The following is an 11,925-nucleotide window of genomic DNA, read 5'->3' as shown; positions in this document are numbered from 1 at the left end:
ATGAACACAAAACAAATGGATTGTTTTATTGGTTCACAACACTGTATACACATTTTTACATTAAACGTTATGATTGCCCTATTCAGACACTATATGTAGGCCTACTGCAGTAGTGTAGCCCACACAAAAAAAAGCTTCAGTCTTTGTGATTCATTTATGTAATGCCGTGAGAGTCTTTTGAGCTCCAGATGTCAACCCCGTCCTTCTCCAGCACAAGGGTGTTGCTGTCTTTAAGGTGGATCAGGCACATCTTGCAGAGGTGTTGGTGTGCTAGATGGCGACGTCCTTCTCTGTGTACATCACCAGGTTGCAGTTGTCCTGCATGCACAGGCAGTGGGGGTTGGGGCTGGCTGTATCTGAAGACCACATGGGCTACCAGCCATAGGTCACAAAGTTGCCATCCTACTACAGAGATAGTACAGTAATGTTTTTTTTATTTTAATCTTTTTAAATTTCACCTTTATTTAACCAGGTAGGCAAGTTGAGAACAAGTTCTCATTTGCAATTGCGACCTGGCCAAGATAAAGCAAAGCAGTTCGACAGATACAACAACACAGAGTTACACATGGAATAAACAAACATACAGTAGAAAAAGTCTACATACAGTAATATTATAGTCCAGTTTGTGCGCTCAACTGCGTGCAAAATAGATTGTGAAATGTTGCTCCTACTGTCAGCATTCACAGATGAAGAGCAAAATCATGTGTATGGAATTTTTTTTATAGGAAAGAAGTTTTTCCGTTGCCTCCTTTTGTTTCGTTAATTATCTCTCCCTATGACGGAAAAAGTATATATATTTTTTTTACATCTCCTCCTGTTGTTGTTGTTGGTTAATTCACTTCTTCTTCTGTGAATTTTATATGGCGGTTGGCAACCAACTTTAAGTGGAACTATCGCCACCAGCTGGACTGGAGTGTGGACCACAGACAGTGAAGGTCTAAATCCTACCCAATAATCGAATCTCCAGAAGAAAAGAAAATACATAATTAAATACTACAACTCCCAAAGATTTCCCCGGCAGTTCACTTAATCCTGGCTTTTCAACCCCGTTACTCCTCAAATCTAATAACAATCGCTCTCTTTCCCTCACATATTTCTGGCACTGAAATATATTTACATTTTATTTTTATTTCACCTTTATTTAACCAGGTAGGCAAGTTGAGAACAAAGTTCTCATTTACAACTGCGCCCTGGCCAAGATAAAGCAAAGCAGTTCGACACATACAACAACACAGAGTTACACATGGAATAAACAAACATACAGTCAATAATACAGTAGAAAAAGTCTATATACAGTCTGTGCAAATGAGGTAGGATAAGGGAGGTAAGGCAATAAATAGGCCATGTTGGCGAAGTAATTACCATAAAGCAATTAAACACTGGAATGGTAGATGTGCAGAAGATAAATGTGCAAGTAGAGATACTGGGGTGAAAAGGAGCAAGATAAATAAATACATACAGTATAGGGATGAGGTAATTGGATGGGCTGTTTACAGATCGGCTATGTACAGGTGCAGTGATCTGTGAACTGCTCTGACAGCTGGTGCTTAAAGTTAGTGAGGGAGATATAAGTCTCCAGCTTCAGTGACTTTTGCAGTTCGTTCCAGTCATTGGCAGCAGAGAACTGGAAGGAATGCCGGCCAAAGGAAGAATTGGCTTTGAGGGTGACCAGTGAGATATACTTGCTGGAGCGTGTCCTACGGGTGGGTGCTGCTATGGTGACCAGTGTGCTGAGATAAGGCGGGGCTTTACCTAGCAGAGACTTGTAGATGACCTGGAGCCAGTGGGTTTGGCGGCGAGTATGAAGCGAGGGCCAGCCAACGAGAGCGTACAGGTCGCAGAGGCAGCTAGTATATGGGGCTTTGGTGACAAAACGGATGGCACTGTGATAGACGGCATCCAATTTGCTGAGCAGAGTGTTGGAGGCTATTTTGTAAATGACATCACCAAAGTCGAGGAGCGGAAGGATGGTCAATTTTACGAGAGTATGTTTGGCAGCATGAGTGAAGGATGCTTTGGGGCGAAATAGGAAGCTGATTCTAGATTTAATTTTGGATTGGAGATGCTTAATGTGAGTCTGGAAGGAGAGTTTACAGTCTAACCAGACACCCAAGTATTTGTAGTTGTCCACATATTCTAAGTCAGAACCGTCCAGAGTAATGATGCTAGTCGTGCGGGCAGCAATCGGTTGAAGAGCATGCTTTTAGTTTTATATGCATTTAAGAGCAGTTGGAGGCCACGGAAGGAGAGTTGTATGGCATTGAAGCTAGTCTGGAGGTTTGTTAACACAGTGTCCAAAGAGGGGCCAGAAGTATCCAGAATGGTGTCGTCTACGTAGAGGTGGATCAGAGAATCACCAGCAGCAAGAGCGACATCATTGATGTATACAGAGAAGAGAGTCGGCCCGAGAATTGAACCCTGTGGCACCCCCATAGAGACTGCCAGAGGTCCGGACAACAGGCCCTCCGATATGACACACTGAACTCTATCAGAGAAGTAGTTGGTGAACCAGGCAAGGCAATCATTTGAGAAACCAAGGCTGTCGAGTCTGCCGATAAGAATGTGTTGATTGACAGAGTCGAAAACCTTGGCCAGGTTGATGAATACGGCTGCACAGTAATGTGTCTTTCGATGGCGGTTATGATATCGTTTAGGACCTTGAGCGTGGCTGAGGTGCACCCATGACCAGCTCTGAAACCAGATTGCATAGCGGAGAAGGTACGGTGGGTTTCGAAATGGTCGGTAATCTGTTTGTTAACTTGGCTTTCAAAGACCTTAGAAAGGCAGGGTAGGATAGATATAGGTCTATAACAGTTTGGGTCTAGAGTGTCCCCCCCTTTGAAGAGGGGGATGACCGCGGCAGCTTTCCAATCTTTGGGAATCTCAGATGATACGAAAGAGAGTTTGAACAGGCTAGTAATGGGGGTTGCAACAATTTAGGCAGATCATTTTAGAAAGAGAGGGTCCAGATTGTCTAACCTGGCTGATTTGTAGGGGTCCAGATTTTGCAGCTCTTTCATAAAATCAGCTATCTGGATTTGGGTGAAGGAGAAATGGTGGAGGCTTGGGCGAGTTGCTGTGGGGGGTGGAGGGCTCTCGATCGGGGTAGGGGTATCCAGATGGAAAGCATGGACAGCCGTGGAAAAATGCTTATTTAAATGATCAATTATAGTGGATTTATCAGTGGTGACAGTGTTTCCTAGCCTCAGTGCAGTGGGCAGCTGGGAGGAGGTGCTCTTATTCTCCATGGACTTTACAGTGTCCCAGAACTTTTTTTTAGTTTGTTCTACAAGATGCAAATTTCTGCTTGAAAAAGCTAGCCTTAGCTTTCCTAGCTGCCTGTGTATATTGGTTCCTAACTTCCCTGAAAAGTTGTATTTCACGGGGGCTATTCCATGCTAATACAGAACGCCACAGGATGTTTTTGTCAAATCAGTCAGGGCAGTCAGGTGAGTCAGGTCTGGAGAGAACCAAGGGCAACATCTGCTCCTGGTTCTAAATTTGTTGAATGGGGCATGCTTATTTAAGAAGGTGAGGAAGGCACTTTTAAAGAATAACCAGGCATCCTCTACTGACGGGATGAGGTCAATATCCTTCCAGGATACCCAGGTCGACTGTATGTGTGTCTATCATAAACCAGCTATTTAACAACCTGCACCTGTCTTGATGTTCCCCAGAACCAAAGCCAATTGAATGTAGCCTACCTTATTTTGGGTACATACATTGATAAAATTTGAGTGCTAGACACCTGTCTAACTTTCACACTCATCATTACTCATGATCCATTCAGGGCTATCCGTAATCATGGTGGTATCCACATTAATGAAGAAGTGCTTATAAACATATTATATTCTTATTTACAATAAAAGTGACTTCAAAATGACACAAAACATTCTTTACCATTAATTTCTATTGGGTACAAAATAATCTGAAACACAACCAAAACACACAGCAAATGCATCCAACAAGTTTGAGTCACTAGCTTGATGTATTCATTGTGTGCTAGGAATATTGGACCAAATACTAAACCTTTGACTACTTTAATACACATACAGTACCAGTCAAAAGTTTGGACACCTACTCATTCAAGGGTTTTTCTATATTTTTTACATTGTAGAATAATAGTGAAGACGTCAAAACTATGAAATAACACATATGGAATCATGTAGTAACCAAAAAAGTATTAAACAAATTCTTCAAAGTAGCCACCCTTTGCCTCGATAACAGCTTTGCATAATTGTCTGTAGAAAATAGTAAAAATAAAGAAAAACCTTTCAATGAGTAGGTGTGTCCAAACTTTTGACTGGTCTTTGTGGTTAAATCTGTGTTTGCAATTCACTGCTGGAGTGAAGGATGTTACAGATAATTGTACTGTATGTGTGATGTACAGAGATGCCATAGTCATAAAACAATCATGTTAAACACTATTATTTTACATGGAGTGAGTCAATGCAACTTATTATGTGACTCGTTAAGCACATTTTTATTTCTAAACTTAGGCTTGACATCACAAAGGGTCAAATACTTATTGACAAGACATATCAGGGTAAAATGTGTAAAAAATGTGTAAAAAAAAAAAAATACAATCAAAAAAGTTCACTTTGACATTATGGAATATCGTGTGTAGTAGGCCAGTAAATCTCCATTTAATCCATTTTAAATACAGGCTGTAACACAACAAAATGTGAAAAAAGTAAAGGGGTATTAATATTTTCTGAAGGCACTGTATGTGAAGAAGTGTAGTATCACACATTCCAAAATGAACAGCATGACACACCATGGGTCAGTTCTAATTCTTTCCCTCTACTTTGTACTTTGAGTGAAACCCCTGTGGCAAATCAAGCTTGTCTAGAGCCTTGTTTACATCTGGCCCTAACGTGAGTTTCGTGATCTGATCAATATGAGTGGTGTTATTTTGGAGTCACTTATATTATAAATAAGAATATAATATGTTAATGTGAATGCTACCATGATTGCAGATGTTCCTGAATGAATCGTGAATAATAATGAGTGAGAAAAGTTACACAGGGTCAAAGTCAAAATCCTTCTTGAAAAATGGCCCCCGGAAAAGAAGGCAGATGTTTTACCTGCCCCCAACCGATTGTTCTTTTGTTTGTTTATTTGCGTTGTTAGTAAATTATATATTTTTTACTTATTTTGTACATAATGTTGCCGATACCATCTCTTACTCTGAAAATAACTTCGCATCAGGACTGTGATTACTCACCACGGACTGGCAGAATCCTTTTTTTCCTATAATGAGTCTGACGAGCCCGACGCGAACGATATACTGCTTTCTTGGGAGCAGGCCCAGATCCCCGTGATTTTTGTGAAGAGGCGGAGAAAAAGGGGTCGGAGGGGGGGCTGCCCTCTGAGAATTCGTAGGCGATCGAATAGACCCTCACTTCCTTCCGTTCTGCTAGCAAAGTGCAATTTTTGGACAATAAAATAGCTGACCTAAACAGAAAATTAAACTACCAATGGGACATTCAAAACTGTAATATCTTATGCATCACGGAGTCGTGGCTGAACGACGACACTATCAACATACAGCTGGCTTGTTATACACTGCACTGGCAGGTTAGAACAGCGGCGTCTGGTAAGAGAAGGGGAGGTGGACTACGTATTATTGCAAATAACAGCTGGTGCACGATATCTAAGGAAGTCTCAAGCTATTGGTTGCCTGAGGTAGAGTATCTCATGATAAGCTGGAGACCACACTATCTACCTAGAGAGTTTACCTTTATTTTTCGTAGCTGTTTACATACCACCACTGTCAGAGGTTGGCACTAAGACAGCATTGAATGAGCAGTTTTTCACCATAACCAAACAAGAAAACACTCACCCAGAGGCGGCACTGTTGTCCTCACAGTGACCGTACGTACATACCCCAACCAGAAGCCATGGATTACAGGCAACATCCATACTAAGCTAAAGGCTAGAGCTGCCACTTTCAAGGAGCGGGACTATAACCTGGAAGCTTATAAGAAATCCTGCTATGCCCTCCGACGAACTATCAAACAGGCAAAGCGTCAATGCAGGACTAAGATCGAATCATACATTGATGCTCGTCGAATGTGGCAGGTCTTGCAAATCATTACAGACTACAAAGGGAAGAACAGCCAAGAGCTGCCCAGTGACACGAGCCTACCAGACAAGCTAACCTACTTCTATGCTCGCTTCGAGGCAAAAAACACTGAAACATGCATGAGAGCACCAGCTGTTCCGGAAGACTGTGTGATCACGCTCTCCGAAGCCGATGTGAGTAAGACCATTAAACAGGTCAACATTCACAAGGCCAGCTTACCGGGTGGCGCAGTGGTCTAAGGCACCGCATCGCACCATAACAAACCTGCCACTGGGCAGCTCTTGGCTGTGCTTCCCTTTGTAGTCTGTAATGATTTGCAAGACCTGCCACATTCGACGAGCATCAGAGCCGGTGTTGTATGATTCGATCTTAGTCCTGTATTGACGCTTTGCCTGTTTGATAGTTCGTCGGAGGGCATAGCGGGATTTCTTATAAGCCACCAGAGATTCAGTTTTTCACAATTCCTGACATTTAATCCTAGTAAGAATTCCCTGTTTTAGGTCAGTTAGGATCAACACTTTTTTTAAAGAATGTGAAATGTCAGAATAATAGTAGAGAGATTTATTTATTTAAACTTTTATTTCTTTCATCACATTCCCAGTGGGTCAGAAGTTTACATACACTCAATTAGTATTTGGTAGCATTGCCTTTGTTTAACTTGGGTCAAACGTTTTGGGTAGCCTTCCACAAGCTTCCCACAATAAGTTGGGTGAATTTTGGCCAATTCCTCCACACAGAGCTGGTGTAACTGAGTCAGGTTTGTAAGGCCTCCTTGCTTGCACACGCTTTTTCTCATGATGCCATCTATTTTGTGAAGTGAACCAGTCTCTCCTGCAGCAAAGCACCCCCACAACATGATGCTGCCACCCCCATGCTTCACCTTTGGGATGGTGTTCTTCGGCTTGCAAGCCTCCCCCTTTTTCCTCCAAACATAACGATGTTCATTATGGCCAAACAGTTCTATTTTTGTTTCATCAGACAAGAGGACATTTCTCCAAAAAGTATGATCTTTGTCCCCATGTGCAGTTGCAGACCGTTGTCTGGCTTTTTTATGGAGTTTTTGGAGCAGTGGCTTCTTCCTTGCTGAGCGGCCTTTCAGGTTATGTCGATATAGATAATAGATATAGATAATTTTGTACTTATTTCCTCCAGCATCTTCACAAGGTCCTTTGCTGTTGTTCTGGGATTGATATGCACTTTTCGCACCAAAGTACGCTATCTAAAGGAGACAGAACGCGTCTCCTTCCTGAGCGGTATGAAGGCTGCGTGGTCCCATGGTGTTTATACTTGGGTACTTTTGTTTGTACAGATGAACGTGATTGCTCCCAAGGATGAACCAGACTTGTGGAGGTCGACAATTGTTTTTCTGAGGTCTTGGCTGATTTCTTTAGATGTTTCCATGATGTCAAGCAAAGAGGCACTGAGTTTGAACGTAGGCCTTGAAATACATCCACAGGTACACCTCCAATTGAACCAAATTAGCCTATCAAAAGCCATGACATCATTTTCTGGAATTTTCCAAGCTGTTTAAAGGCACAGTCAACTTAGTGTATGTAAACTTCTGACCCACTGGAATTGTGATACAGTGAATTATAATCGAAATAATCTGTCTGTAAACAATTGTTGGAAAATTGACGTGTTATGCACAAAGTAGATGTCCTAACCGACTTGCCAAAACCCTAGTTTGTTAGCAAGACATTTGTGGAGTGGTTGAAAAATGAGTTTTAATGACTCCAACCTCATTTGTATGTAAACTTCTGACTTCAACTGTATGTATTCACCTCTTGCTATGAAGCTCCAAAATAAGAACTGGTGCAACCAATTACCTTCATTAGTCACATAATTAATTAAATAAAGTCCACCTGTGTGCAATCTGTGTCACATGATCTGTCACGTGATCTCTGTATATATACACCTGTTCTGAAAGGCCCCAGAGTCTGCAACAACATTAAGCTAGGGCACCACCAAGCAGGCGGCACCATGAAGACGAAGGAGCACTCCAAACAGGTCAGGGACAAAGTTGTGGAGAAGTACAAATCAGGGTTGTGTTAAAAACAAAAAAAAAAACTTTGAACATCCCACGGAGCACCATTAAATCCATTATTAAAAAATGGAAAGAATATGGCACCATAATAAAACCTGCCAAGAGAGGGCTGCCCACCAAAACTCACAGACCAGGCAAGGAGGGCATTAATCAGAGAGGCAACAAAGAGACCAAAAATAACCCTGAAGGAGCTGCAAAGCTCCACAGTGGAGATTGGAGTATCTGTCCATAGGACCACTTTAAGCCATACATTCCACAGAGATGGGCTTTATGGAAGAGTGGCCAGAAAAAAAGCCATTGCTTCAAGAAAAAATTAAGCAAACACGTTTGGTGTTCTTCTAAAGGCATGTGGGAGACTCCCCAAACATATGGAAGAAGGTACTCGGGTCAGATGGAGCTAAAAGGGAGCTTTTTGGCCATCAAGGAAAAACCTGTGTCTGACGCAAACCCAACACCTCTCATCTCCCCGAGAACATCATCCTCACAGTGAAGCATGATGGTGGCAGCGTTATGCTGTGGGGATGTTTTTCATTGGCAGGGACTGGGAAACTGGGCAGAATTGAAGGATGACGCTAAATACAGGAACATTCTTGAGGGAAACCTGTTTCAGTCTTCCAGAGATTTGAGACTGGGACAGAGGTTCACCTTCCAGCAGGACAATAACCCTAAGCATACTGCTAAAGCAATACTTGAGTGGTTTAAGGGGAAACATTTAAATGTCTTGGAATGGTCTAGTCAAAGCCCAGACCTCAATCCAATTGAGAATCTGTGGTATGACTTAAAGATTGCTGTACACCAGCAGGAACCCATCCAACTTGAAGGAGCTGGAGGAGTTTTGCCTTGAAGAATGGGAAAAAGGCCTCCCGGGTGGCGCAGTGGTTAAGGGCGCTGTATTGCAACGTCAGCTGTGCCATCAGAGTCCCTGGGTTCGCGCCCAGGTTCTGTTGTAACCGGCCACGACCGGGAGGTCCGTGGGGCGACGCACAATTGGCCTAGCGTCGTCCGGGTTAGGGAGGGATTGGTCGGTAGGGATCTCATTGCGCACCAGTGACTCCTGTGGCGGGCCGGGCGCAGTGCGCGCTAGCCAAGGTTGCCAGGTGCACGGTGTAGCCTCCGACACATTGGTGCGGCTGGCTTCCGGGTTGGATGCGCGCTGTGTTAAGAAGCAGTACGGCTGGTTGGGTTGTGTATCGGAGGACGCATGACATTCAGCCTTCGTCTCTCTGGTCTTATTTCTTGTTTGTTTGGATCCTGGACTTGATGATTGGCTACCCCCAGGTGATAAGGGTCGTCGTTGTCGGTGATCAGGCCTACCACTGTTGTGTCATCGGAAAACGTATTGATGTTGTTGGAGTCATGCCTGGCTGTGCAGTCATGAGTGAACAGGGAGTATAGTAGGGGACTGAGCACAAACCGCTGAGGGGCCCCTGTATTGAGGATCAGGGTAGTGCCTGTATTGAGGATCAGCGTGGCAAACAACAACACATTTGCCACGCTGATCCTCAATACAGGGGCCCCTCAGCGGTTTGTGCTCAGTCCCCTACTATACTCCCTGTTCACTCATGACTGCACAGCCAGGCATGACTCCAACAACATCAATACGTTTTCCGATGACACAACAGTGGTAGGCCTGATCACCGACAACGACGAGACAGCCTTTAAGGGAGGAGGTCAGAGACCTGGCCGTGTGGTGCCAGGACAACAACCTCTCCCTCAACGTGATCAAGACAAAGAAGATGATTGTGGACTACAGGAAAAAGAGGACCGAGCACACCCCATTCTCATCCACGGAGCTGCAGTGGAGCAGGTTGAGAGCTTCAAGTTCCTACGAACATGGTCCATGCACACCAAGACAGTCATGAAGAGGGCATGAAAAAACCTATTCCCTCTCAGGAGACTGTAAAGATTTGGCATGGGTCCTCAGATCATCAAAAGGTTATATTCTACAGCTGCACCATTGAGAGCATCCTGACTGGTTGCACCACTGCCTGGTATGGCAACTGCAAGGCACTAAAGAGGGTAGTGCGAACGGCTCAGTACTTCACTGCGACCAAGCTTCCTGCCATCCAGGACCTCGATACCAGGCAGTGTCAGAGGAAGGCCCTAAAAATTGTCAAAGACTCTAGCCACCCTAGTCATAGACGTCTCTCTGCTATAGCACGGCAAGCGGTACCAGAGTACCAAGTCTATGTCCAAGAGGCTTCTAAACAGCTTCTACCCCCAAGCCATAAGACTCCTGAACACCTCATCAAATGGCTACCCAGACTATTTGCATTGCCCCCCTCTTTTACACTGCTGCTACTCTCTGTTGTTATCATCTATGCATAGTCACTTTAATAACTCTACCTTCATGTACATATTACCTCAACAAACCCAACAAATATTGACTCTGTAACAGTACCCCCCTGTATATAGTCTCGCTATTGTTATTTTACTGCTGCTCTTTAATTACTTGTTACTTTTATTTTTTATTCTTATATAAAACTTTTTTTTAACTGCATTGTTGGTTAGGGGATGTTAAGTATGCATTTCACTGTTGTATTCAGCGCATGATAGTTTGAACGTAGGCCTTGAAATACATCCACAGGTACACCTCCAATTGAACCAAATTAGCCTATCAAAAGCCATGACATCATTTTCTGGAATTTTCCAAGCTGTTTAAAGGCACAGTCAACTTAGTGTATGTAAACTTCTGACCCACTGGAATTGTGATACAGTGAATTATAATCGAAATAATCTGTCTGTAAACAATTGTTGGAAAATTGACGTGTTATGCACAAAGTAGATGTCCTAACCGACTTGCCAAAACCCTAGTTTGTTAGCAAGACATTTGTGGAGTGGTTGAAAAATGAGTTTTAATGACTCCAACCTCATTTGTATGTAAACTTCTGACTTCAACTGTATGTATTCACCTCTTGCTATGAAGCTCCAAAATAAGAACTGGTGCAACCAATTACCTTCATTAGTCACATAATTAATTAAATAAAGTCCACCTGTGTGCAATCTGTGTCACATGATCTGTCACGTGATCTCTGTATATATACACCTGTTCTGAAAGGCCCCAGAGTCTGCAACAACATTAAGCTAGGGCACCACCAAGCAGGCGGCACCATGAAGACGAAGGAGCACTCCAAACAGGTCAGGGACAAAGTTGTGGAGAAGTACAAATCAGGGTTGTGTTAAAAAAAAAAAAAAAACTTTGAACATCCCACGGAGCACCATTAAATCCATTATTAAAAAATGGAAAGAATATGGCACCATAATAAAACCTGCCAAGAGAGGGCTGCCCACCAAAACTCACAGACCAGGCAAGGAGGGCATTAATCAGAGAGGCAACAAAGAGACCAAAAATAACCCTGAAGGAGCTGCAAAGCTCCACAGTGGAGATTGGAGTATCTGTCCATAGGACCACTTTAAGCCATACATTCCACAGAGATGGGCTTTATGGAAGAGTGGCCAGAAAAAAAGCCATTGCTTCAAGAAAAAATTAAGCAAACACGTTTGGTGTTCTTCTAAAGGCATGTGGGAGACTCCCCAAACATATGGAAGAAGGTACTCGGGTCAGATGGAGCTAAAAGGGAGCTTTTTGGCCATCAAGGAAAAACCTGTGTCTGGCGCAAACCCAACACCTCTCATCTCCCCGAGAACATCATCCTCACAGTGAAGCATGATGGTGGCAGCGTTATGCTGTGGGGATGTTTTTCATTGGCAGGGACTGGGAAACTGGGCAGAATTGAAGGATGACGCTAAATACAGGAACATTCTTGAGGGAAACCTGTTTCAGTCTTCCAGA

This window comes from Oncorhynchus mykiss, chromosome 11 (assembly GCF_057628025.1).
Source record: "Oncorhynchus mykiss isolate SJ-2025 chromosome 11, ASM5762802v1, whole genome shotgun sequence".
Classification (NCBI taxonomy): Eukaryota; Metazoa; Chordata; class Actinopteri; order Salmoniformes; family Salmonidae; genus Oncorhynchus; species Oncorhynchus mykiss.
This window is presented reverse-complemented; position numbering follows the sequence as displayed.